The following is a 27,073-nucleotide window of genomic DNA, read 5'->3' on the forward strand; positions in this document are numbered from 1 at the left end:
CAAATTCCAGTGTCCTGCACAGAACCCTGACATCAGCCCCACTGAACAGCTTTGGAATGTACTGGAAAATCAATTGAGGTTTTCTTGACCAACATCAGTACCCAGCCATACAAACACCCATTTGACTGAATTGGCACAAATTCCCTCAGACATGCTTCTATTAGGGTGCCTGCGGTAGCTGGTGAACTTACCCCGGGTTCCCAGCGAAGCAGGCGTTACAGACCAACCAAACAAAAGGCCTTAAATAAGAGGCCTTGTAATTAGGGCTGACGACCCGCAGCTGCAGCTGGCTTATTTAAGCCTGCGCAGTGCAGCAGCGGGCGTCGCACCTTTGGCTTTTGTTTGTGGTATGTTAGCGGTCTCCTCTCACTTTCCAGGGCAAGCCGGTTACCCCAGGTGACTTGTAGGTTGGTTGGGTGTGTAGGCTGAAAGGCCGAGGTAAACATAGGTGTTTCTTTTACTTCTGGCAGGGAAAGTGCGGTGCGATTCCGTTCAGCCCTCGAGCTGAGTTTGTTTGACGCAAACCTGCTAGCGTTCTCCTGTAGCAACCACAGGAGGCTAGCGGCGGCCATTTTGCCGGTTTTGCCGGTCTTTGTATTTACTCAGGGCTTTGCAGTTGGCTAATCCCCGGGTGGCGCAGTTGGGCTTTGCTTGCCTCTGATGCCGGCTTCCCTGGTTCCAATCTGCCCTCTGAGGTTTACTTAATTAAATTTTCTTTCTGTCTGTTATAGGTCGTCTCTCCCTGATACCAAAGTGTCTTGTGGTGGGACGAGACGACCGAGCTAGACCCGCTTGCGCTTTCGGCGTCTGGGTTCATTATCACTGAAACTATTTTTTTAGTTTTTAGTTTCACTTTTTCTCCTAGTCTGCGCTTTATAAGCGCGCCTGTGTGGTGCATGGTGAGCGACCGCCTCGCAATCAAGCGACCGGGGTTCGTGTCTCGACTTCTGTTTTTTTGTGTTTTTTCTCTTTTTCAGTTCCTCTTGCCAGCGGTGATCGGCGGCGTCTATCGGGGTTCGCCTGATTGTTTTTTGTTCCCGTTTTTACCTTTTAGTTCTTTTGATTTAAATAAATAAACTTTTATCTTTTTAAATCTGCATTTTTGAGTCCTCCTCCTTTCCACCTAACAGCTTCAAAGTTGTTTTGCATTATTTAACTTATACTATGTTTTGTTTAATGGTATGTCCAGCAAGAGCCAGTACCTGTTTTTGGGTTTTTTTTTGGCTAGACATGGTGTTTTGTCTTAAGAGTTTAATTTTCCTCACTTCAGACCAGAAATCGTTTTCCGCACATTGCCTTAACATGCCGTTTAGCAAACTCCATGCGGGCTGTCATGTGCCTTTTACCAATTTACTTCCGTCTTGAAACTCTGCCATCAAGGCCTGATTTATGGTGCGTTGCAGCTGGTTGTCTGTCCAACAGGTTCTCCTATGTCTACACAGGACATCTGAAGCTCTTTCTTTCTTACCACCCTGACCTATTTGCCCAGATGCCCATTTTGGCCGAGTGGCCAACTCTAGATTTGCTAGAAGCTTCTTCCATTTCAAAATAATTGAGTCCACTGTGGTCCTGGGAAACACTTAAACCTGTAGATGTTTGTTATATATCCGTACCCTGATCTATGCCTTGTTATATTGTAATTACACTGATCCACCGACAGTTCCTTGGACTTCATGGCTTGGTTTTTGTACTCAATGCAGTGTACATTTGGGGCCCTTATAGAAGACAAATAACAATGTCTAATCCCCTCAAACTGCAACAGTTTAACTTCAGTTGATTTAAACTGCAGCTCAAGGATGATTAAAGCAAAGAGGACGCACATGATCACAATTTTAGTACCACAGAAAAAGGTCTGAATACCCTGTGCAATAAAGATAAGGTTTGAGTTGTGAGTTTGGCACAGCACATGAGGTGTGTGTGTGTGTGTGTGTTTTGGCTGGTTTTTCCTGCACTGGTTTCCTAGATTAAACATCTAATTGCTAATCATACATCCTTCTACAATAACACTCCGTCAGCAGAGCAGGAGCCGACACGTCAAGTAGTTCCACTAGTGTGGGACATCAGAACCAAACAGTTCCTGGAAATGTAAGTCACCCACCCTCTTGTGGCCATAACAGCCTCCAGTCTTTTGGGAAGACTTTTCACAAGATTTTGGACTGTGTTTGTTAACACTGTGGCTATTTATTCAAATTTGTGAAGTGAAAGACCAATGTTGAATGTAAAAGCCTAACCTGTGCACAGTGGTGCTAAACTGGTGGCACAAAGTTGGGACGTACACCAAACAAAAATATCCAGCCAACAGTGCCCCATTGGCAGCGTCCTGTGACTGATGAAGCTTTAGGAGATGACCAACTCAAACAGCAGCAATAGATGAGCAATCATCTCTGACTTTAAATCTACAAGGTGGACCAACTAGGTAGGAGTGTCTAATAGAGTGGACAGTGAGTGGACACGGTATTTAAAAACTCCAGCAGCGCTGCTATGTCTGATCCACTCATACCAGCACATCACACACTAACACACCACCACCATGGCAGTCACTGCAGTGCTAAGAATGATCCACCACCTAAATAATACCTGCTCTGTGGTGGTCCTGTAGGGGTCCTGACCATTGAAGAACAGGGTGAAAGCAGGCTAATAAAGTATATAGAGAAACAGATGGACTACAGTCAGTAATTGTAGAACTATAAAGTGCTTCTATATGGTAAGTGCAGCTGATAAAATGGAAAGTGAGTGTAGAAACAAGGAGGTGGTTTTAGTGTTATGGCTGATCAGAAATCATTTATTTGTAATTTTTACCTTTTTTTTTCAGCATTTAGCAGACGCTTTCATCCAAAGTGACTTACTGTAGTGTGGCACTAGTCCCGTATCTTACCTGCTATGCTACAACTGACTTGAGAAGAGCTAATCCACATTTCTGTAATTCATTCAAATCAATAATCTATTAACTACTTTAGCATGCAGTTCATAAACTGGCAACCCTGTAGTCCCACATTAAAACACCAAACCACTGTGTTTCATGTCAATCAGACTTATTTCAAACAAAAAACAACCTGCCAACTTTAGCTTTTTCTCCCACCACCCTTCTCCCAATTCAGTCATTTTCTGATTTTCATTCGAAGGCGCCACACCCGTGTTGGCTGACGAGTTGAATACCAGCACGTCTCCTTGTATGTGACGCACAGTTAAAGTCCAATACCAAATAAATTCGATTGTTTGATAGAAGGATAAAGGAAAGAGCTTGGTTTGTGTTTCGCAAAGCCCTAGGCTATTTAAAGATCATTTTTAATCTCACTGGCTCCTTGCGCCTCTCTGTCTCCCATCTGATCAAATTGAATTCATTTACTCTGAAGTGAGTCTGGCTCAGATGGTTGAAACTTCACCTTCCTCCGCATGAGCAGCGGGTACCGAGCCAAATCTAAACTCAAATAAATAACAGCACTTGTTTGCTGCTACAGCAGAGTAAAAATGTTTATAACCGACACAGCCAGCCCACCACTGCTGAGAAATGAAGTTTAAGGCTTTCAGGTTTAGTAGATGCAACAGCGACCTCCACAAACTGGTTGATGTGATAGCGTGTGCAGTAGAGGAACGTAGCGCGTCATGTGACTTCAAATGCGGTTCGGCTTTTTGTGAGAATCCACCGCTGGCTGGTGTAAAGAAGCAGCTGTAACTATTAAGTATTAATAAAAGTAATAATTAAAAGTAAATCAGGTTGTGACTGCAAATTATACGAGGGGCTTTAGTCTGGGTTTGGGTTTTAGTCTTATTTAGTCTTATTTAATGCAAATGCAGGTGGCTCAGTGGTTAGCACTGTCACCTCACAGCAAGTAGGTCTGGAGTTTGATTCCCAGGTGGAGCGGTCTGGGTCCTTTCTGTGTGGAGTTTGCATGTTCTCCCCGTGTCTGTCTCATTTATTTATTAGGATTTTAAGCTCCAGGAGGAATTCCTCCTGGAGCTTAAAATCCTAATAAATAAATGTTTAATTAAAAAAATATAGAAAACGTTTTTAAAAATCATAAATTACTTTTGTAATTATATAATACACATCGACAAGGCATAACATTATGACCACTGACAGGTAAAGTGAATAACACTGATTATCTCTTTATCACGGCACCTGTTAGTGGGTGGGATATATTAGGCAGCGAAGTGAACATTTTATCCTCAAAGTTGATGTTAGGAGCAGGAAAAATGGACATAGCTGAAGAAGTTAATGCTGGTTCTGATAGAAAGGTGTCAGAATACACAGTGCATCAGTTTGTTGCTTATGGGGCAGTAAACGGGGGACCAACACAATATTAGGAAGGTGGTCATAATGTTATGCCTGATCGGTGTATATGTAATTTAGGTGTGGGTACTCGCTCCTTTTTATGTTTTGGCTGTAACTTTTCATCAGTTAATACCTCAAACCAAACAGAACACCACTGAGATAAACTGGTAGGTCAGTTGGAATGAATTGCTAGTACGCTGCCATGGCAGCCTCTACTTTTCTGTTGAGGCTTTCTTCAGGATTTTAGAGTGTCTATGTGGATTTGAGTCTATTTTGTCAAAAGAGCATTTTCAAAGTCAGGCTGATGGGCATGAGGGCCTGATTTGCAGTCACCTTTCCAATTCATTCAGGTTCAGTAGGCTTCTGTTAAGTCAGGGTTCTGTGCAAACCGCTGGACTTGTTAAAGCCTTGCTTGGAACATGAAAGGCCCTTTCCCAAATTGTTGCCACATAAGTGTTGACTACTTGTGGTGCCACTATTGCTCTAAACTGTCTTCTTATTTCTATACTGTAGCAGGATCGATTCTTAAATGTGTTTTGTACGACTGCGTATAATCTCGACACTTCTCCACTCATCCGAGCAGGTCCATTAGTTCTGAGTGATGAGAAATCAGATGAGTGGAGAAACCTGAACAACACATCTGTCTTCCTGAACGAGTCTGGGAATGAAAGAATTTTGGTTTTAGAACTCATTTGAGTAGGCAGAGATTACATAACTTTAATTCAGTCAGCTTTATCTGATTTGTAGCTTTCTAAAAGCATGGTGCATACTGCTCAGTCTTCATGCTGCTGCTACAGAATCTATGTTTGCTTTTATGAGTTCGAGTTATGGTGTTTTCGACCAAGATTTAGGGGATAAGACAGATGTTAATTACAGCAGTTTAAAGTTGAGGTTTTAGAGTATGGTGGATTCCAGGCGCTCACAGCTGGAGCGTGTAGGAGTGAGATTCCATGGCGTTTCCTGAAGACATAGTAGAGATCTTGTGAATAAAGATTGAACAGTATTTTCTATTCGCTGTACGATGTTGTTATTTTCAGCATTACACTACAATAATGCACAGATGCAATTACAAAATAAATTACAGTGGTACCTTGTAACTCAACGTCCTCTAAACTCAAAATCTTTGTAAATGAACACCCTTTGTCAAGAAATTTGTACCTTTAAACTCAATGTTTCTCTTAAACTCAACGTGTGTGCTACTGCTGCTTTGCTCAGCGCTCAGCTTGAGCGGTGTGGTAAAACGTCATGCGAACATGAGACGAATCTGCATTTGTGTGGAATAACTGTCAAATTACCCTGAAAGCTCCACATGTATCTGTGTTTAGCTGGATTTTCCTCCTGTTTCACTTTTAAACTTGTGTTATAGCTCGAGGTGCTGAGAATCAGAAGAATCAGCTTTTCCGAGCAAGTCTAAAACGCTTATCATTAAAAAAAAAACATAAACACTAAACCTTTCTTAATTATTACTGCTTATTTGTTTTCTCCACTAATTAAGAAGCATAAGAAAACAATAAAGAAGTAAAGAAAAAGTGCAGATTTTATTTTATCTCTGTATTGATTTGTAACTGTTTTTAATTGTATTTTAGTGTGTTTATATTATATTTGAGTTATTTTCGGTGTCAAAAACAACCCCATTATTTTACATTAGCCTAAAATATATGCAATTCAACAGAACCATGGAACGCATTAACAGGCTTCCCATACATCCCATACATTTGCAAATTTCCCCCGTGGGATAATAAAAGGCTATCTTACCTTATCTTATCTTATCCTTATGAAAAAGAAATACCTTAAAACTCAACGTCTTTTAAACTCAATTCCACTCCTAGAACCAAGTGACGTTGAGTTTCAAGGTACTGCTTTACATGGCTGAAAGTATGTCAACACATGGACATTAATATGAATTTGGCTGTTAATTTGTAGCTTTTACAGTCTTAACTGATGTAAAATGGAAGTGTTCAATAGGATTGAGGTCAGGGCTCTGTGTAGGCCACACCAAACTAAACAAATCATATCTTTATGGACATTCTGCACAGCTTCAGAGTAATGCTGGAACAGAAAAAGCTTTTGCCAAGTTTTTACAAAGCTGAAAGTGTATGTGTATGCTCTAACTCTAATACTTTGCTCATATAGTGTTTTTGTAGGATAATGACACTCATTCCACATGTAAGAAGAAGTGATTCACTTGTGGTTCTTGCATTATTAACAGTGTCTGTCATATTACAGTTGGGAGGTCTGGTTTAAATCATTAATTTATTTGATGTTGAGTTCAAAATGCAAAGCAAACATGCCAAGTTTGATGTAAAAAGTTAAAAGAAATTGGCAAAATTTGCATCCCTAACTGAAACACAGTGAGTCAGAACTCATCACTCATCACCAGTGTCTGACCTTACCACTGCTCTTTGGATCTAAATGAACACAAATTTCCACTGAAAGACTCAAAAATTATTAAAATTTAACAAGCTTATGGTCAGGTGTAAACATACTTTTGGCAATATTGTGTATTCAGTTGCTTTGTGAAGCTCTTGTAACCTTCTTGTATGTTCTTTGGCTGTTTTATCCTTGTGATACACTCAAAAAAATAATTCGTTGGATTTACTTAATCCAGTTATGTCAACAATTTCCACCTAACTGAGTTGTGTTAGATATAATTAAATCATATTAATAAGCTTCAAATACCTAACTTTTGTAAAACCAACATTACTTTATTAAGTAAAACCAACATAACTATATTAAGTAAAACCGATGTGACTGTATTAAGTAAAACCAACATAACTCTAATATGGTTAGCTCAGTTTTAATTAATAGGTCTGTGTCTAGCTAACTAAACTGACAAACATAAACTCAACAAAATTATTTTTCTTTTGCTTTACTTGATTGTGTTGATTAATGACAACAGAAATATATTTCATTGTACTAACTTAACTCACTTATGTAAACGTAACATAACTGTTGGACCTCCGATACTCAACTGAATTTAGTAAAACTAACTGTACTTTGTATTTCCAACTGGTTAATTAACTGGTTTAAACAAGTGGGGAAACTACTAAACTTTGTTTTACTTAAATGGTTTTCATTCCAACAATGGTAGTAATTTTAAGTGGACTTACTAATTCTGGGGGATTTGGCAACAATGAAAGAAATATACAAAATGGTCAGCCTTTCAGTCTAACAACCATTAGCAGAACTGTCACAAATGTTTTAAACAAACCTTAAACTTGTTTGACTTTTAATGGCACACACATATCACTTGCACAAACCAAAAACTTAAGCTTTCCAACTTTTGAAAAACTTTTAATTTCAGGAAACTGTAAAATCAAACAGTTTTAGTTTGTAAAAAAAAACAAAAAACAAAAAAAACACTTTATTGGAACAATTTTAAATTAGAGTAAACAAAAAACAATATTCATATGAATGATAAACCAATGTAATTTGCCACATAGAAAATACACTATATTGCCAAAAGTATTCACTTGTCTGCCTTCACACCCATTTGAACTTGAGTTAATCCTGAAAAACTTACCATAGAAGCATTTTGTACTTTACAATTACTGAATGTAGCCCATATGTTTCTTCAATGGTCAGGATGTGGGGGGACAGGACCACCACAGAGCAGGTATTATTTAGGTGGTGGATGATTCTCAGCACTGCAGTGACACTGCCTTGGTGGTGGTGTGTTATGCTGGTATGAGTGGATAAGACACAGCAGCACTGCTGGAGTTTTTAAATAACATGTCCACTCACTGTCCACTCTATGAGACACTCCTACCTAGTTGGTCCACCTTGTAGATGTAAAGTCAGAGACGATCGCTCATCTATTGCTGCTGTTTGAGTCACTCATCTTCTAGACCTTCATCAGTGGTTACAGGACGCTGCCCACAGGGCGCTGTTGGCTGGATATTTTTGGTTGGTGGATGATTCTCAGTCCAGCAGTGACAGTGAGGTGTTTAAAAAAACTCCAGCAGCACTGCTGTGTCTGATCCACTAATACCAGCACAACACACACTAACACACCAGCACCATGTCAGTGTCACTGCAGTGCTGAGAATGATCCACCACCTAAATAATACCTGCTCTGTGGTGGTCCTGTGGGGGTCCTGACCAATGAAGAACAGCATGAAAGGGGGCTAACAAAGTATGTAGAGAAACAGATGGACTACAGTCAGTAATTGCAAAACTACAAAGTGCTTCTATATGGTAAGTTTTTCAGGATGAACTCAAGTTCATATGCGTGTGAAGGCAGGCAAGCGAATACTTTTGGCAATATAGTGTACTTCAAAATAAAATAAATAATAATAATAAAGTAAACAAATTCCTCTTTTTTTCTTTCCTCACCTTCAGTGGTGTAAAAAAAAAGAAACCCTGAAAAATTTCAAAAGATTGACATCTGAATGTTTTAACGGACTTTAGAATGTTCACGAGAGAGAGAGAGAGAGAGAGAGAGAGAGAGAGAGAGAGAGAGGAGAGAGGATAAGAGTAACAATTAAAAACTACTTGAGAGGTTGCATTTTTATGTCTGTTGGAAAGGGGAAAAAAACTGAAGTGGAGATTACCAGAGAATGGCATGAATAAGAGGGCAATAAGGTATTTCTTGAAAATGTAGCAGGAATACAAGGGTAAGAGAAACCTTATGGTTGACATACGGCGATATAGAGTGAGCCTGGAGTGAAAGTCATGAGCACCAAATTAAATTGTACATTACTGATGATTGATGAACAGCCAGAACTTCATCAAAACAGCACATGTTTAAACCAACATGTCATGCTAAACAGATCACAAACAGCAATGTAAAATTTGAATGTTAATTTGGTGCTCGTGACTTTCACTCCAGGCTCACTCTATATCGCCGTATGTCAACCATAAGGTTTTTCTTACCCTTGTATTCCTGCTACATTTTCAAGAAATACCTTATTGCCCTCTCAGGCCAAATAAAATGGCGACTGCATTTGCACTTGAGATGTCTGCCATTCAGTTCCATCACAACATTCGGAGATCATCAAGTGTACTTGAGGTTTGTTGGGTAGCTCAAGTCCAGGGAGTACATGAGGCCAAATAAAATGGTGACTGCATTTGTAATGTTACCAAGGTCACCTCCACACCTTTAATGATAATTCTAACATCTTTCAGCTCATCTGTGGGTTCTGCACCTTCCTGCTTTATGGCAAATATTCCTAGGATTGTCTGCTCCATCTCCTGGTTTTCCTCAACATCCTCAAAAAAATTTTCATGCCATTCTCTGGTAATCTCTACTTTAAAGTTTTTTTTCCCCTTTCTCCAACAGACATAAAAATGCAAACTCTCAAGTAGTTTTTAATTGCTACGCTTATCCTCGCTCTCTTTTATGAACATTCTAAAGTCTGTTAAAACATTCAGACATCAATCATTAGAAACTAAGACCATGCCACTCCCTACAACACATAACAGTTCAACATATGGATCCAACATTTTTTTTTTTTTTTTTTTTTAGCTCCAAGCCTTCATTGCAACTTGCAATGTGATGTTTACACTGTCCCTTCAAACAGTTTGTTTTTGAGCCTTTCTTGAGAGATGTCTGCCATCCAGTTCCATCACAACTTTTTGTAGAACCTCAAATGTGTACTTTTTGTTGGGTAGCTCAAGTCCAGGGAGTACATGAGGCCAAATAAAATGGCGACTGCATTTGCAATGTTACCAAGGTCACGAAGCACCTCCACACCTTCAATGATAATTCTAACATCCTCCACCTCATCTGTGGGTTCTGCACCTTCCTGCTTTATGGCAAATATTCCTAGGATTGTCTGCTCCATCTCCTGGTTTTCCTCAACATCCTCAAAAACAGAACAAATATACCTTTAGCTAAAAGATGCACACCACAAAACAAAAAAATCTGTTGTCAACCATGGATATGAAACTATTACAAAAAGTTACATTTGAGAAACTTAACTGTAAAATTTATAAATTATATCTTCAAAAAATGCAAAAAAATTTTAGTAAGTAAGATGGGATTTTACTATGAAAGCACAGGTTTGGAACATTTTTGTCCTAAACAGGGAGGGATAGAGGTGATTTACTAAAACCCCATTTAAAAATCCTCATAGAGAAAATAGTCATAAATTACAGAATGACAACTTCAATGGTCTATAAGTTATGCTAAATACTTCTAATCAATAATTTGCAAGATGGCATTATACTTACCATAACTAAAGAGCCACAAAACACCTTCACAAAACTTGTGGTTAGAAAAGAGCTGAAACTAGAAAACATACAAAACAAGCACAATTTTACACTCTGTATTACATTAATACCTGACAAGGTAACAATTTATAAGGATTAAGGCCAGGATGAGAGTTATAATAGAGAAGTATAATGTGAATATACTTTTGTCCATATAATGTATATTTGGAAGCTGTAATTGAAAAGCTCAATAGTGTTTTCACAAGCTAGTTAACATAGGCTAGCTAATGTGTGCCGAGTCTAAAATTATGCGGGTAATGTACTCTAAAACTATCAATATCAAAGTCTAACCACATATTCACTTAACAAACTATGTTAGAAAGACATACTTACTAAGATAAGTATTCGGATGTAGCTCGATTCTCAATCTCACTGCTTTTTACCAAGCTCTCATCCCTCGCCATCCCACATTCATTAGAAGAGCTTCTGAGCATGCGTAGTGTCTGTCCTGCGGGAAATCGTCCAATTCACTCAGAACTGTTGCGTTGCCTCAAAATAAGCGACTTTTGTATAACTTCAGATTACAATAAAACTGCCAAAGTGGACTCGGCTTAAACGGCTAACACAGTTCATTAAGCTACATAAACCATTTGCATCTTGGATGCTTTTGAAGACACTTAATTCAACTGCATTATCAATAAAATGCACAACGTTGCCGTTAACAACATTAACGTTTCTCAAAATTGAGAAAAGACTGACCTGTTTAATGCTGCTAGCTAGTAGCGCTAGCTTTGTTGGCGATTCACACAATGCACGAAAAATATAAGTAACTGGATATAAAAATTAAATATACATTACATGAGGTTACAACATGCACTGGGATGTGACCGAAATGGTTTAAAATACTTTAAATGCGAATTCCAAGTGCAAACTGAGCGTTTGAAAACCGCTAATGCTAACTTTGCTAATAGGCTAACTAGTCTGGTATCTGTTTACACAGGGAGGTTTCGCTTTTCAAAATGACCCATATCATACAAAACGCTGTTAATAAAACAGCTACTACAGCTCAGAATTATACATAAATATGACAAATACTCACCGCACTTGCACAGCTTCCCTCCAAAAGAAAATTGCCTCGCTGAAGAGAGCTCACAGACAGCCACGAATGCCCCGGATGTAGAGAGTAACGAAGCCTGTTGAGTTTACTTCACAGTGTTGCATTGACCAAACATGCACATATTAAGTCAATCTGACAACCCAACTGTATTTAATAGAAACAACACAACTGACTCAAGTTTCACTCACCAACACAAATTTGTTAAGTTACTTCAATGAAAGAAACCCGAGTAAAAGCAACAACAGCATGAGTTTAGTTTTTTGAGTGTATGATTGAAAACAGCTGATCTTCAAATTTGTTACCCAGGTGTTGAATGTAAAACAAAATAGTTGGCAGGGTAGTTTGTTGCATAAGATTAAAGCTAGTCTTACCATTCTTTATTGTATTTCAGTAAATTGTTGACATTTTTGAGCAATCCTATGAAAAGTATGAATAGGCTTTGACATTGGGCAATATTAATAGCTATAATATGATTTGCACTAGCAGTGCATCTTGAAATATTTGGTTTGAATGGAACTATTTAAACCAAATAGCAAGTAAACTTGTTTTTCTTTTCTCATATTTAGCGTAGTCAATTCGTCTTCCACTGCTGGAGACTCTGGTCATGTCAGAGAAAAGTATTTTTGCCTGGCTCACGCTCCCTCTGATGCATGCGCAGTCCACCAACTCCTTCTTATTCGCACACACATTCGGTGAATTTGCACATGAAACCAGTATTCGTGTGCAGAGAGCCAGCCCTGATCTCCAGGGCTCCTCCACTTTCTGTACAGGCACCTCAGGCTACTAACCAGGGTCCTTACACGGCATCGAAGACCCCACCCACTTTTCAGTCCGGTCTTTTTCCCACCCGGCAGACTTTATTGGCCAATTTTGTTTGCTGCAGGCACTGCCAGTTATGCCTGCTAGAGGGCGCCCAGCCGACTGGTAGCAGAGCTGAGATTCGAACTCGGGAGTTCAGAATCCCAGTGCTGGTGTGCCAGCGGATTATTAAGAAAAGATTTGTTGGTCACTTCTGTGCAGTTGAGCATTAATATTATGAAACCATGACAACACGAAAAGCCCACTGGTGGTTCTGAACATGATTTGATAAAGGTTATTCAGGATCACACTGTCAATATATTTTACACACACACACACACACACACACACTAAGAAACAGCAGCATGGTTATGTAATCAGTCTGGGGCCTTCTGTTAAAAAAGGCCGTCTTTTCTTGCTCTCTTCTCAACACTGATTTAGACGCCTGAAGTGTAAGTGGAGTTTAATAATCCTTTAATAAGCCTCGTACTCCATTAGTTGCACAGGCTTGTCACAACAGGAATGAGAAACAGTTACAGCACCAGCTCCAGTGCAGCATTACCAAAGTAAGATAGAGATGTAAGTACAGTGCTCGTGCTCGGGTTACTGGTGTGTGTGTGTGTGTGTGTGTGTGTGTGTGCAGGGCTGATGGCAAAGTTTGTCTGCATTATGGGTCCTTGTAAATTATATTACAAGGCGACCACACCCTTCATGTACAGGATATGTGTCAGTGAAACCCCATGACTGGTTATATAAGCCTCGTTCTTTTTGAGTGTTTACTGGGTTTTTCCTTCCCTGATCAACACGGGCAAGGGATTGTACCCCAATCAGACAAAGTAGGGAACTGAAGAGGGAAGTAAGAGCATGACAGAGACAATGATAAATAAAGAGAATTCCTCATTATGGGCGTGGGATATTGTTAATACATATTTGAATTAAATGTGAATAGGAATTATTATTAACTATTTTTATATTGTTATGGTCATGGCCTGCAGAGCCAATACCTCAACTAAACTGTGAGACAGGGCTTCTGGTTCACCATCAGTGGCTAAGGTTACATATTTTTTTCACTGAATGGGCACACATTTCCATAGAACCATTCCAAATGGAGCTCGGGTCACACAGTGGTAAAACAGTGTAACACACCAGTGTTGACATTTTTAACTCCTGAGGGATTCCTCATAACTGCTGCAATTACGACCTCTGTTGGCTGGTCGATGGAGCCTGACAAATACGGGGGATAATGGAGATTAGATCATGACTCTCCGTGCCCGATACGGATCTCCATATAAACACTCCTGGTGCATGTGAAAAGAAGCAAACAGCTACTGCACACACGTCAGAGGTCAGAGGGGTTGGGTGTGTTATTTATGGCCCTCTTAGGTCAGAAGTGGTCTGCAGCAGCAGTGGTGAAATAAAAAATTGGGGTGAAAATGCCCTCATGTAACAGGCATTACTTATTATTTAACATAGACTTTGGTCACATTGATAAACACCCAAGATTATCAGTCATGGTCTGATTAAGAGTGGAGAAAGTAAAAGCACCCATAAAATAAAAGAATGGTCACAATAACAATAGGAAGGAAGCCCAAAAAAGGAATAAACAAAGTGACTAAATTGCAGATAACTGAGCCTTCAGAGAGAGCTTATTACCGATTATTACATAGTAATAATCGCAACACTGCTTGTCTACCGTACTGGTCAGATCTGGCACAATGCAAAGCACTAAACTGCAGGGATGACTTTATAGTGCTGAGCTTTTAAAAAAACTTTTAAAACAGCTTAGCATGCTGTCAGATGGAATTAAAGTAACAATTTAACAAAACAAGGATGCAGATTTTGTCAAATTCTTCTAACCAACAGCCAGTCATCAGCTTTTGACAAACACAACATGAAGATTTATGGCATAGGAGGAGGAAGGGGGCTACCAATGCAAGCTAGATCAGCTTGAAACAAGCTTATAGTGGCAAACATTTACATTTTCAGCATTAAGCATACACCTTCATCCAATGCCACTTACAATTGAGACCATATACATTGTAAGTGATTCTACACTGAAAATTACACAAATATAATATAAACAACACTGAAATAAAAAGATGATTCTTACAATTTCTTAGAACCTCAAGCTGTAACACAAGTTTAAAAGTGAAACAGTGAGGAAAATCCAGCTAAACACAGATACATGTGGACGCTTATTCCACACAAATGCAGATTCGTCTCATATTCACACTTTGATGATGTTTTACCGCACCGCTCAAGCCGAGCGCTGAACAAAGCGACTGTTCACTGTTAATTTGAAATTAAATAAATACATTTTTAAAAAACAAACTGAACACGTTGAGTTTAAGGGAAGTGTTGAGTTTAAGGGTACAAATTTCTCGACAAAGGACGTAGAGTTTCAAAGATTTTGAGTTTAAGGGAGGTTGAGTTACAAGGTACCACTGTAATTAGGAATAGAGTTCTGTCGCATTATCAGATGAATGTGTGAATTTTTGCTATTTTCCAGTCTAGTGTAAAATCTTCATTTTTAATTAACTGTGTAATTTTTTGCTCATTATAACAACTATACTATACAGTATGTATATACAAAAAGCCTGAACATTTAATTTGATGTATTCTCACTAAGCCAGTCGTCATTTTCCTAACAAGATTTGCATCTGGATAACGTCACTGGAAGATTTTGCTTAAATGGCATTCGACTCGAGCCTGGTCTCAGACTATTTTTTTTAAAAACCCCAACTCTGGAAAGGTTTCAACTAATGAAGGCTTCAAATTCAATAAGCTAAATCTTAGTAGTGAATGTTTTATTTTTTTAACTTTCTTACCATTTTACCATTGTATCCATTTCTCTTGGAGGTATTTTGATGCACTGGTGGGCTATTTTGCCTCCTTCCTTATGGGTAACAGAACAACATTTAGCTCTTATGCATTATTATTTAACGGCGCTTACACAATAAGTAAACATAAGAATAAGCAGTATATACATATACACAATACACACACATGTACGTGTGCCTAAAAAATCTTAAATATAAAGAATAAAGACTAAAACTATAATTATAAAAAAGACAATAGACAATGATTGAAAGCTGCAGTGAGGTAGCAGTGTGGTATTGCACATGCCCTGAGTAGCTAAGAAGAAATTGCACAGAATATATTGCACACTTTAGAAACAATAGTGCAGTCATAATAAGTATAAGCTACAGCCCAGTCTAAATTTACATTTTTATAACAAAGGTAACATTTTGTTTTACTGTATTATTTTTCTTTCTAAGAAGAAACGATGTAATGTGTCACAGTTTCAATGAATATATAATTCCTGTCTGTGTGCTTAACAGATAAAATCGTCCATCTCTAAAGGACTGTAACTACCTTCCTGACACTGTAATCGTGACCAGTCAAGATGATAAAAGCTCAGGCTTTTTGTAAGAATCAGCATGGGTGTTGTGTAAGCGCTTAAAGTCGCCAGAGTGCACATGGAAATGAAGTCTATTCAAATTGAGACGTACGTTATTTAATGTTGCTCTTGCGTTGGAACTTTAGTCCTGCTGGTTTTCCATTGAGGAGGTAGGAAACATTCTTTAGTAGCATTCATGCATTCCACAGTGAAGCTTAGATCCTTTGAAAGGCGACTGAAATGTTAGAGTACAATTTGTTGGCTACATTTGAAGACAGTACTTCTCCTATACTTGTGTTACTTGAAAATATGCCTATTTCATTTAAAAACACATGCTGAACAGAACTAATATTCTGCTCTCTTTGATACATAAATGTACGAGGGTTCTTCAAAAAGTTTCCGCACTTTTTCTAAACAATTTATTAAAAATTTTAGAAACAAATGACATCACTTTTCTACATCGTCACCTTTCGATGCATTTTTCCCAGCGTCGTACCAACTTTTTAATACCATCAGTAAAATGTTTTTGGTTGAGCGTGTAGCCACTGATGCACCGCTGCTCTCACATCATCATCACATGAAAATCTTCTTCCCCTTAAAGCTTCTTTGAGAGTCCAAAAAGGTGGAAATTAGATGGTGCATCTCTCAGTCTCTCAGACACAACCGATTACTACTCCTCCCACCCTCACCATTTCCAACCAAAATATAAAAGTGTGGAAACTTTTTGAAGATCCCTCGTATTAACTCCATTCATGGAAAAGTTTGGACGTTTGGTAAAATGCAAATGCAAGTATGTAATGCAAATGCAATGTAAATGCAAGTAAAAACAAGCATGTGATTCGTTATTTCTCTTGATTAAACTCGTTATTTAACTGACAAAAGTACAAAAAAATTCACAGACCAGTTTAATAGTACTGTGTAAATATTAAACAAAATTCAGAATTAATGCCTGCAACACAATCAATCAAAAAAGTTGGGACACAGGCATGTTCACAACTATATTACATCACCTTTCATATTATTTACACATCTTAATTGTAATGAAATTTTTGCTCATCCTTGCTTGATACAATATTCACCTGCTCAACAGTCCAATGTCACTGTGGTCTTATCCTACTCTTCGTGATGTGCCATACATTTGTTACAGGAGACAGATATGAACTGCAGACAAGGCAGTCTAGCACACGCTCTGTGTCTACAAAGCTACACTGTTAAAGCGCATGCAGAAAGAGGCATTGTCTTGCTGGTTAGACAAGATTTATCAGTTCACGTTTTGAATGTCAAACACAGTCATGGACAATTTTGTATTTCCAGTTCACCTCACTTGCATATTTTTGGACTGTGGGAGGAAACCGGAGCTCCGGGAGGAAACCCACACAGACACGGGGAGAACATGCAAACTCCACACAGAAAGGACCCAGACCGCTCCACCAGAGTCTATTTTATTCATATTTAAAGGACCTTCTTGCTGTGAGGCGACAGTGCTACCCACTGAGCCACCGTGCTGCTGAAATAACCATGGACTTTCTGGTAAAAGATGTTACCTTTACTCTTATTTTGCCTCCGTCCCAACTTTTTGTGTGTGTTTTAGGCATCAATCCCAAAATGTATTCATATTTACTAAACCCAATCAAGTTATACAGTTGGAAAACCGTCTTTTTATGGAACTCATAAATCCGGAGTGGTGTTCACATACTTTTGGTCATGTTCTCTGTCTCTAAAGCCACTACTATTTCCACAGTGAATATCAAAGCTATTGGAATAGAGGTGACAGGGTCAAGTGTAGGTCCTCTGAGAAGCACTGACCTCACACTGACATGTTTATTGAAGCTGTGTTGTGTTATTCTGTCTCTGGAGGAGATTCTGAGCTCCTCACACAGGCCTGAGATCAATCAAACCGTCAACACGTACCTGCCAAACATGCTGCCGTGATACACCAACAATAACCAGGGTTAACAAAAAAATAGAGAATCTCAGATTGAATGCAAATGGCTTAATAAATCCAAACCTTGGGACAGTTGGGACAGTATGAGAAATCTGAATAAAATAGACTCATGATATGCAATTGAAAACAGGGCAAACACAAAAGATAATTAATGTGATGAATCAACATCCATATGACTGTGTTTATAACACTTCATCTGCTAAACAGGTCAGGGTCTCAGCTGTCATATATTCCACTTTATTATGTATTTATTTTTTAAGGATAGACAGGTCTGGACTGCAAACAAGCAGGTCTAGCACCTGCACCCTCTTACTACGAAGCTACAATGTTATAAGACATGCAGAATGAAGGGATGTTGTCACCTCAGATGAGCTTGAGCCCAGATAAATCAATGCAATTCATGCCATTTCTAAACCCATATGGCTGTTTTCATTATGCAGTCCTGACTGATGTATCAAATCACTTGCATTTAATATTGGTTTTTGGTTTTGCCTTTTAAGCACACTGAATGTTTTAGATTTTAATAATTTTATGGACTGTAGATGGTGAAATCGCACAATTCTTTGCAATTGTGCTGCATGACTAAGTAATTGCACATCCTCAACACATTCTTAAAAGTGACCGAGCCTTTTAATAATGTGCTTTTCATACCCAGCAATAATACACTATATGGCCAAAAGTATTTGGACACCTGACCACTTCAAGTTTGGTGTAGAGCAAGGCTTTTTTAAACTTTTTCTAAGCGACCCACATTTTGTTCATTATTTTTTACGCAACCCAGGCAACACCAACAACGCATCTTACTCTCTTTGTTATGCTCTAAAATCTGGTCCCACTGTGGTTTACAGATGTAACATAAAGCCTCCACAAGGGGGCAATTGCGTACAAGTTTGTGAGCCTCTTAAAAAGTTTATTTAATCATTATTATTTTTCTCTGCAACCCATTTTTTTGGCTTGCGACCCACCTAACGCTCGTAACCGTAGAGGAACTCCTGTGCATACTGCACAATGCCCGGATTAACATATTTTGTTAATAACTGTAATAAATACTTACTCACTCACTTTCTTAACCGCTTATCCAATTAGGGTTGTGGGGGGTTGGGGGAGTGCTGGAGCCTATCCCAGATTTTCAATGGACGCAAGGCACACAGTAACACCCTGGACGGGGCGCCAGTCCATCGCAGGGCAGACACACATACACACACTCACACATACACACATCCATTCACCTATAGGGCAATTCAGTGTCTCCAATTAACCTGACTGCATGTTTTTTGGACTGTGGGAGGAAACCGGAGCTCACGGAGGGAACCCACGCAGACATGGGGAGAACATGCAAACTCCACACAGAATGGACCCAGACCGCCCCACCAGGGGATCGAACCCAGGACCTTCTTGCTGTGAGGTGACAGTGCTACCCACCGAGCCACCGTGTCGCCCCTGTAATAAATAAAAGATGTTAAATATCAATTTCTGTAAAAACTGCATTTATTATACGCCATTAAATAAATTACGTTTAGACTTTTGAGCTTTGACGTCTCTTCCTTTGACAAACATACAAGCTTTGCGCCTCTTTGCTTTAAGTGTTCATATTTGTTTAAGGCTTTTTAGGCCACTGTTTTTAAGCTTTGTATTTGAAACACATGAAGGATGGATTTTAGTAAAGGCGCTCGGCATTAAGTTCACACTTTATGGCTCATGCTGATGATGTGTGTGTCAATCTTCTTGGATATGCTAACACAAATAGGATTGTTGATTCTCAGCAAGGACTGTTAGCTCATACGTAAAGCTTATTTTGTTCATAATTCAATCTAATATTTATTTTCATGTCTCAGTTTTGGACATGCATAATTCTCCTGGCCACACTGGGGACCTCTGGCTGTACAAGACCCATGCTGACTGAGTCGGGTCACAGAGTAAAACATGCTCCACAAAAAAGTGCATAAAACTTCCCAAACATCCACCCTTTCCCATCACTCTGCCAAACCCAAACAACCATATTTATCATTTTAGAAACATATTTTTAAGTAGAATTAACTGAAAATAACAGACTTTCAGTAATCGCGATATAAAAATATACCACTGTGTACAACTTTACTTGTCCAGCACAAAGAAATTTACACTGTATGGCCAAAAGTATGTGGACATCTGACCTTGTTGGACATTGCATCCACTATAGCTGTTTATATAAACTTGACCCCCATTTAAAAAAATTAAGGACAGGGACAAATATTGGACTAATAATTACTGGTTGACATTCCAGTTTATCCTAATGCTGTACAGTAGCTTTAGGTTGAGCAAGAAACTGAAGTTTCTCCACACCAAACCTAATGAACTATTTGGTTTTTGGCACATGGGCACAGTAATGGCAACGTAACGGAAACATATTCTTTCTTTAATGTAATTAATTTTATACACCTGTTAGTTATTGGTGTGGCTGAAATACCAAACCCCTTTCTTAAGAAGGGGTGGGATGTCCACATACTTTTGGCTATACAGCCCAGTAAGACTGTTTGACGTCTTTAGAGCAGCACGGTGGCTCAGTGGGTAGCACTGTCACCTCACAGTAAGAAGGTCCTGGGTTCAATTCCCAGGTGGGGCGGTCTGAGTCCTTTCTGTGTGGAGTTTGCATGTTCTCTCCATGTCCGTGTGGGTTTCCTCCGGGAGCTCCGGTTTCCTCCTACAGTCCAAAGACGTGCAAGTGAGGTGAATTGGAGATACTAAATTTTCCATGACTGTGTTTGACGTTAAACTTGTGAACTGATGAATCTTGTGTAACCAGTAACTACCGATACTGTCATGAATGTAACCAAAGTGTGTAAAACATGACGTTAAAATCCTCATTAATTTTAACGTCTTTAAGATGTACAGTATGCTGCAGAGCTCCAAATGTCTTGGCTCAAACCCTGCCACAAATTACTTTTTGTAGGAAGCTTTTTATTAACTTGTTATTATGTTAGTATATTTGTTTAAAGAAAAAAAATGGGGGGAAATATGAGTAACTTTTTTTTACCCCAGTATTTTAGGAATGACCCCGGTATAGTATTTTGTAAAAGAGAAAAAGCAGAAAAAGAGTCTCAAACTGGACCTGAAAAAAACACTGAATCCACAGTTAGAACAATGTAACACAGACGCAACATCTTTCATGATGGAAGTGAACATAATAAGCACAAAGCAGCAAAGTACTAACACATTTGCAAAACAAACCAAACCCCATAATATCACACAAGCTGCCTGTCAACAGCAATTTAGTTTTCTACCATCACAGCCCACAGTCACTTCGCAGGAGGGCCTCACAGTCGAAGAATGTTGCAGAAATAAATCTTGTGGTGTCTTGAAAGCTGACTACAGTAAGGAACAGATTAGCTTTTGTGCTGTGTGCTATTTTCCCCACTTTTCAATCCAGAACCAGGCGTGAGACATTGCCCACGGGCCTGTACGCTCAGCGTTAGGCGTGGTAATAGGATTCCCTTTTTGTGGTTTGACCCACCATTCAGTAATTCCAAAGAAAGTTAAAACTGACTTTGATGGAAGGTCTTGAGAGCAGATGTGAGATGCTACAGTGCTACAGTACTGGCATTTTGGGTGATTTAGTGTTTGCACAGCAGCTCTGTTTGAATCAGGTCCTAATCGTACGGGTACCGCGTGTGCTTTTGTGGCTGTGTTCTGTTGGTGCAGGATGTCTTCGTCAGTTTAGATTTTTAAGCAGCGGATGACAGGTAGAGGTTTGTCAAAAGCCAGTGCTGGTATCTTAAGTACAATGAGGATGATAATAGTTGTAATGTTGGTATTATATTAAATGCTTGAATGTAATTGTGAGGTGTGGATGTTCGTCATTCACTGTGGAGACCTAAAACTGGTCTGGTCAGTTGCTTTATACTTGTCATAAAACCTTCCAAGAACTAAAAATACCATTAACACTGCTTTAGAGGTATTTATTTATTTATTAGGATTTTAACGTCGTGTTTAACACTTTAATTACACGCATGACAGGACAGATAATTACTGGTAACCCACACAGAAACCCACACGGCCATGGGGATAACATGCAAACTCCACACAGAAGGACCCGGACCGTCCCGCCTGGGGATCGAACCCAGGACCTTCTTACTGTGAGGTGACAGTGCTACCCACTTAGCCACTGTGCCGCCTTTAATGGCATAGTGTTAAATGCACACATTTAAGTGTGCAGGGGCTCAGAGAAATGGGTGCACATGTGTACAGCAACCATCAGCTGCTGGACAACATTCTGTCTAAAAATACTGAGTACAATATGCACCATTGTGGGTGAGTTTCTAAATGATTTCTATTTCGGTGCAGTGAGACCGTCCAAAAAAGAGTGCTGTGTTTGGTTTGAGGATGTCTCCAGTGTGTTTTGGGAGAAATGTGTCCACTCAGAGCCATCGGTGAACCAAAATTGACTAAAATAAATTCTAAATAAAAAACTTTCTTTATAAGACATATCGGAAACATTTACAGTTTTATAAATGAGAAGGTTTCTTAGCTGAGGCAGACGTTTTTGTGGAGATCAGTGTGTTATGACCCACAGCTTAAATTACTGTGTTGTTAAATAATTGACTATATAAGTGATGGAAGCACTTATCACACTATGGCTGTTTTCTTTTGTATGCTGGTGTTAAAAATTTTAAATCACAGTTGAACTAAGCCAGATTTTTTGAGCTCGCTCTGTAAAACAGACCTCTGGTTATGTGTGTATTTGTTTTTTATCTTTGTGTGGGCAGTGGTGGTCCCACATGTTTTCAGCATTAACGATGTGTGGTTTAAGACGGTGTATGTTCTGTGGTCTGGAGCCTTCAGGCCTAAAACTCAGAAGGTCAAAGGACAGGCGCTGAAAATGTATTTTGACCTGAATAGCTGGATAAAACGATTCAAATCTGGTGCCCTTTTAGCCCTGTGGTGAAAAATAAATAGACTGTATCTGGCAATTTAGGTACGCAGTTCTAAAGTTATAGGTTTTATAAAGGCATTAAAATTCAGAAGTAGCATTGTTTCTCACAGTGTTCGCTCTGAAGTGCTTTTCTTTCTCTCTGTGTTCTGTAGGACGTATCTCCTTCGCCTCGCCTGTGGATTCGCCTCGCCTGGGCTTAATGTGTTGCAACGGCAAGTTGTCACAACTAGTTATGGATTAAACATTGTAAGAAAGTTTGCCCACAGAGACCCTCACTCAACCCCCCCCCCCCCCCCCACACACACACACACCCACCCAGCGCTTTCTTGGCTTTGTTTATTTGTATGGGTTTGAGTTAAAATCAGAACAAGCCAAGGTGGTAAAATGTGAACACAGAGTGAAGAAAAAGAGAACATTAGAGCCAGAAAAGTTCGATCCATGCTGCTCGCAAGCTGGCTGCCTGTCAAGCTTTGAACTACAGAGAGAGAGAAAATAGTACAAGCATGTGATGAATAACTGACATGTTTGTTGGTTCTGGGACAGCTGGTGTCCAAAGGGAAACCTTTTTAAACAAGCACCCATAAGGAATACCCACAGTTAGTGTTTCAGAAAGGTATTTTAGAGAATAATTAGCCATGACAGATATTTTAGTCTCAGCAGAAACTAAGCAAAATATAATGAAAGGCTTAAGAATGTGTTGAAACATGAAAAGCAGAGAAAGAATAAATGCAGTCTACGAGTCTCTTGATGCACGATCAATAATCTAGGTACACAAATCCACAAAGTTGAATCAGTTCATCTGGGAGTCAAAGAGGCCATCTATGTGAAGAGGGAACGATGGCCAATGTAATTAATGGTCATTGTGATTTGCATATGGACCTGATCACCAGTTCCATTGTTATGCAATGGGCCATATTAGGTTGTTATACAAATCAGCTGGATATAAGGTTGGGGTATTCACCACCAGCTCATACTGAAGAAGTCACTTGGATGAGTGATGAAACCCAGTCTATGAACATTCACTTGGACAACAAAATGTTTTGAGTACAATGTTTTAGCCACACACACGCATTGTTAACAGGAGTACAAAATGAATTATATAAAGAATGTGTGGCAACAGTTTAGAAATGACCCCTTATTTTCCATCATGGCGATGTACAGTTTACAGAATGGACGTCCAATGGTGTCAACTGGCTTCCTGTAGCTGCACATATTCAGTTTAAAATAATGATGCTCGCCTACAAAGCCAGAAATGTACCAGCCCCAAACTACCTTAGAATCCTCATCACACACCGCTCTGTACCATGCAACCTCCAAGCCACTAGTCTCACTTGCCTTGATCCTCCACCCAGAACTCAGGGAAGACACACATCAAGGCTCTTTTCTGTACTTGCAACCGAACTTCCCTGAGTCTCTCACTGTCTTCAAAAGACAATTAAAGACCCACCTCTTTACTAAACACTGAGAACTAACATGTACTTACTACAGCTCTTATTCATTTCCTAAAAAAATTTAATAAAACTTTGTTCTAACAGGGTTTCAGCAGATTTGTGTTCTTGGACTCTTGACTACTTAAATAGAGTAGGAAAATGTTTACAGTGGAAGCACTTCTGTAAGTCGCTCTGGATAAGAGCATCTGCTAAAAGCCAAAAATGTAAATGCGTCTGGCTCACACTGGATGTGGGCTATGTTAGATGGTGAAGTGGTTGCTCAGCTCCTTTTATAGCCGCCTCTGGTTTTTACTCAGTTCCTCTCTGTTTATGCTTTCTTTTCTGAGAACACGGGTTATGGCACACAGGTGGACTGAGTAGCTAGAGTTGTGGTAACTGAGTTTTCACTTTTTCTGTTTTGTCAAAATTTTCCTGCTTTTTTCTGTGGTCATGAGTATTGCAAACAAGCACATGTAGCCACTTAGGTTTTCCACTTAGGACCTTGCTTTTGTTGCCTGGAGAACTGCATGAAGTAATCTTCAACTAATGCTCTTGTCTATCTGTTCTTTTTTCTCTCTGCTTTGGGATGCTGAGTTTGCTTTGGTTTTCTTTCTTTTTTCCATTATTTTGGCCATTTGTTTTTAGTTATCTTCTTCTGTTTGTGGTTTTACCCACACAATTGTTCAACCTTGTTTAATTACCCTGCACTTGGGTTCATATACGTATAATGGCCTTGCAGGTATGAGGGCTTCACAACCCATCCTGATTTATTTAGTAACCCATAATCACAGTACTACACAGATGATATTGGGCAAGTTTGCCACAAGAACACTGCCAATCCAAAGTAAGCCATTGTTTGGCAGTCACAACTTGGCTGTAAGGTGAATGCTGGAGCAATCGTTGCTCTGGTGCCAGGATAATAATCAAGGCCAAGATGGGTTGAGGTCAGCATCAAATATGTTCACATCATAAGAATGAGCTGTTATGCTTTATCTAGTGTTGTTGGATTGATTTACAAGAACGAGACTGGAAGTTTATGCATGCAGAAATTGCTAATGACACCAATGTATAGTTCTAACAACAACACTGAACTGTACTTGTAACATAACACTGTTATATTATCTGACATCAAAATCTATAACCACTAATGACAGCATATGACATCTGACAAGCTAGATCTCTGATTGTTATATATCAGTTACATGTTGGACAAAGTGTTACTCCTTGTAATAATTGCATAGCTAATCCTTAAAGGCTGTTTTACTCTCCCTATGCTTACAGACGTCCATTGCCTCCAGATGTTTGGATGGACACTGTGTATGAGGACGATTGAAGCAGCTTAAATAGTTTCTCTCTGAACCAGAAGCTGAAATCTCCACCTGCCTCTGCAGTGACAGGTGAGTAAATGTGTGAATGGGATGTGAATAAAGCTTCAACCTTACAGGCAAACCCCACAATGCTTTATGTAATAGTACGTCTGACAGTGACAGTGAGGGATTCATTGCTTTCTTTGATGGATTTGATGTTTTGTTTGTCAGTGGCAGGTGTTTCACAGTCTTGTTGACCTGGCAGAACCAAAACAATGTGATTGTACTTGCAAATGGCTCAGAGAAGCTGACTCACTGGTTATATCAGTCCTTAACCTCTCAGTGAATATGATTGTTTTTCCGTGGACCTGTACAACAAAGTTAATCAGAATCATTTGAAAGAGACAGTCTACAAAAATTGTGTTTTAAGGTGTGGTGTAGGGCTGCCACTAACGACTATTTTTCTATCGATTAATCTATAGACTAATTTATTGATTAGTCGATTAATCTAACGATTAATTTTCCTTCAAAAAATTTAATTCAGAATCTCATTTACTCTTCTTTTATCTTAACAACAAACTGTACGGCATAATAATATGGCACAAAACTAAATGTAAACAGGATTTATGTCCATATTATCACATTCTCAAGTGCTCCATATTAAACAAAGTGCAGCATGTGTTTATGGCATTCTGTACACAAAGCAAAGTGCTTAAACTTATAGCAGAAATTAAATAGTGAGAGGTGAACACGTCTTATTAAGTCCAACATACAGTAACAACAGGATGAACCCAGATTCTAACCCACACATTCACTCAAAACTTACTTCAGATTGTAAGCCATGTAAACACAGTGGTATGCGTTAAGGCGCATTCATGTGAGAAGCTTTTTGTGCAGGGCCGGCGCTAGGGGGGGGCTGAGGGGGGCATTGCCCCCCCAAATTGTGTCTTTGCCCCCCCAAGCACAATGCAAGCAACGGCTATTTTTAAAATTATCTCTGAACCAATCACAAAAATGCATTTTGTTTTACAGTGTGAAGATATTTCCTTGCTTATTCCTGATTGGCTCTTTGAGTCATATAAAAATCGGCAGACTGCTCCAAACAGTTCAGTTCGGCAGTATATGTTCTGTTAGTGTGAGCGAGAGGCAGGTATACTGGTAAACACTCTTCTGAGTTTAAACTGACTTCCACATGGTAATATTTGCTTAACTGTGGTTTTTCATTGCTTTAATGTTACTTACCTCTTACATAGGTGTTGCTTAAATTATTTTATTAGCCGTTAGCGGTTAGGCTAATGAACAAATGGCAATTTAATTAAGGTGGGCGTATTAAAATGAAATACAATTAGATAATCTTTTTTCTCCATTTACATAATCAACATGTATTTTTTAATCATTGGGTTTTAAGTTTAAGTTCGAAAACATGCATTTTTATTTCTTTACCTCATACATCACTTTAAGCCCGTATCAATAGCTTGGCTGTCATCATTCATGCACAAATCAAGCCTTGAATATATTTCTGGCTTCAAAAACATGACTATCAACATGCCCCCTCATTAGGTTTTACTGCCCCCCCAAGCAAAGCAGTCCAGAACCGGGGCTGTTTTTGTGCTTTGATCACCGGTATAGGTGTAAAAATGCGCCCTAACTGAACTCGCCAAGGAATAAAGTATTCTAGGATCTTCGCAATTAAGAAGCTTAATAAAACAATATAGAAGTAAAAATGCACCCTAACTGAACT

The 27,073-nt window shown here is 39.1% G+C and overlaps 1 protein-coding gene across 1 annotated transcript in view; it reads left to right on the plus strand.

Annotated features, from left to right (window-relative positions):
* The window catches only part of thrb (thyroid hormone receptor beta), a 101,374-nt gene that overhangs the window by 20,757 nt on the left and 53,544 nt on the right, over positions 1-27,073 (plus strand). The window contains exon 2 of the mRNA XM_063010388.1: positions 25,307-25,422. The gene's annotated coding sequence lies outside the window, so the exon portion shown is untranslated. The remainder of the gene's footprint in view (positions 1-25,306; positions 25,423-27,073) is intronic.

Source organism: Trichomycterus rosablanca, chromosome 2 (assembly GCF_030014385.1).
Source record: "Trichomycterus rosablanca isolate fTriRos1 chromosome 2, fTriRos1.hap1, whole genome shotgun sequence".
NCBI classification, from domain to species: Eukaryota; Metazoa; Chordata; class Actinopteri; order Siluriformes; family Trichomycteridae; genus Trichomycterus; species Trichomycterus rosablanca.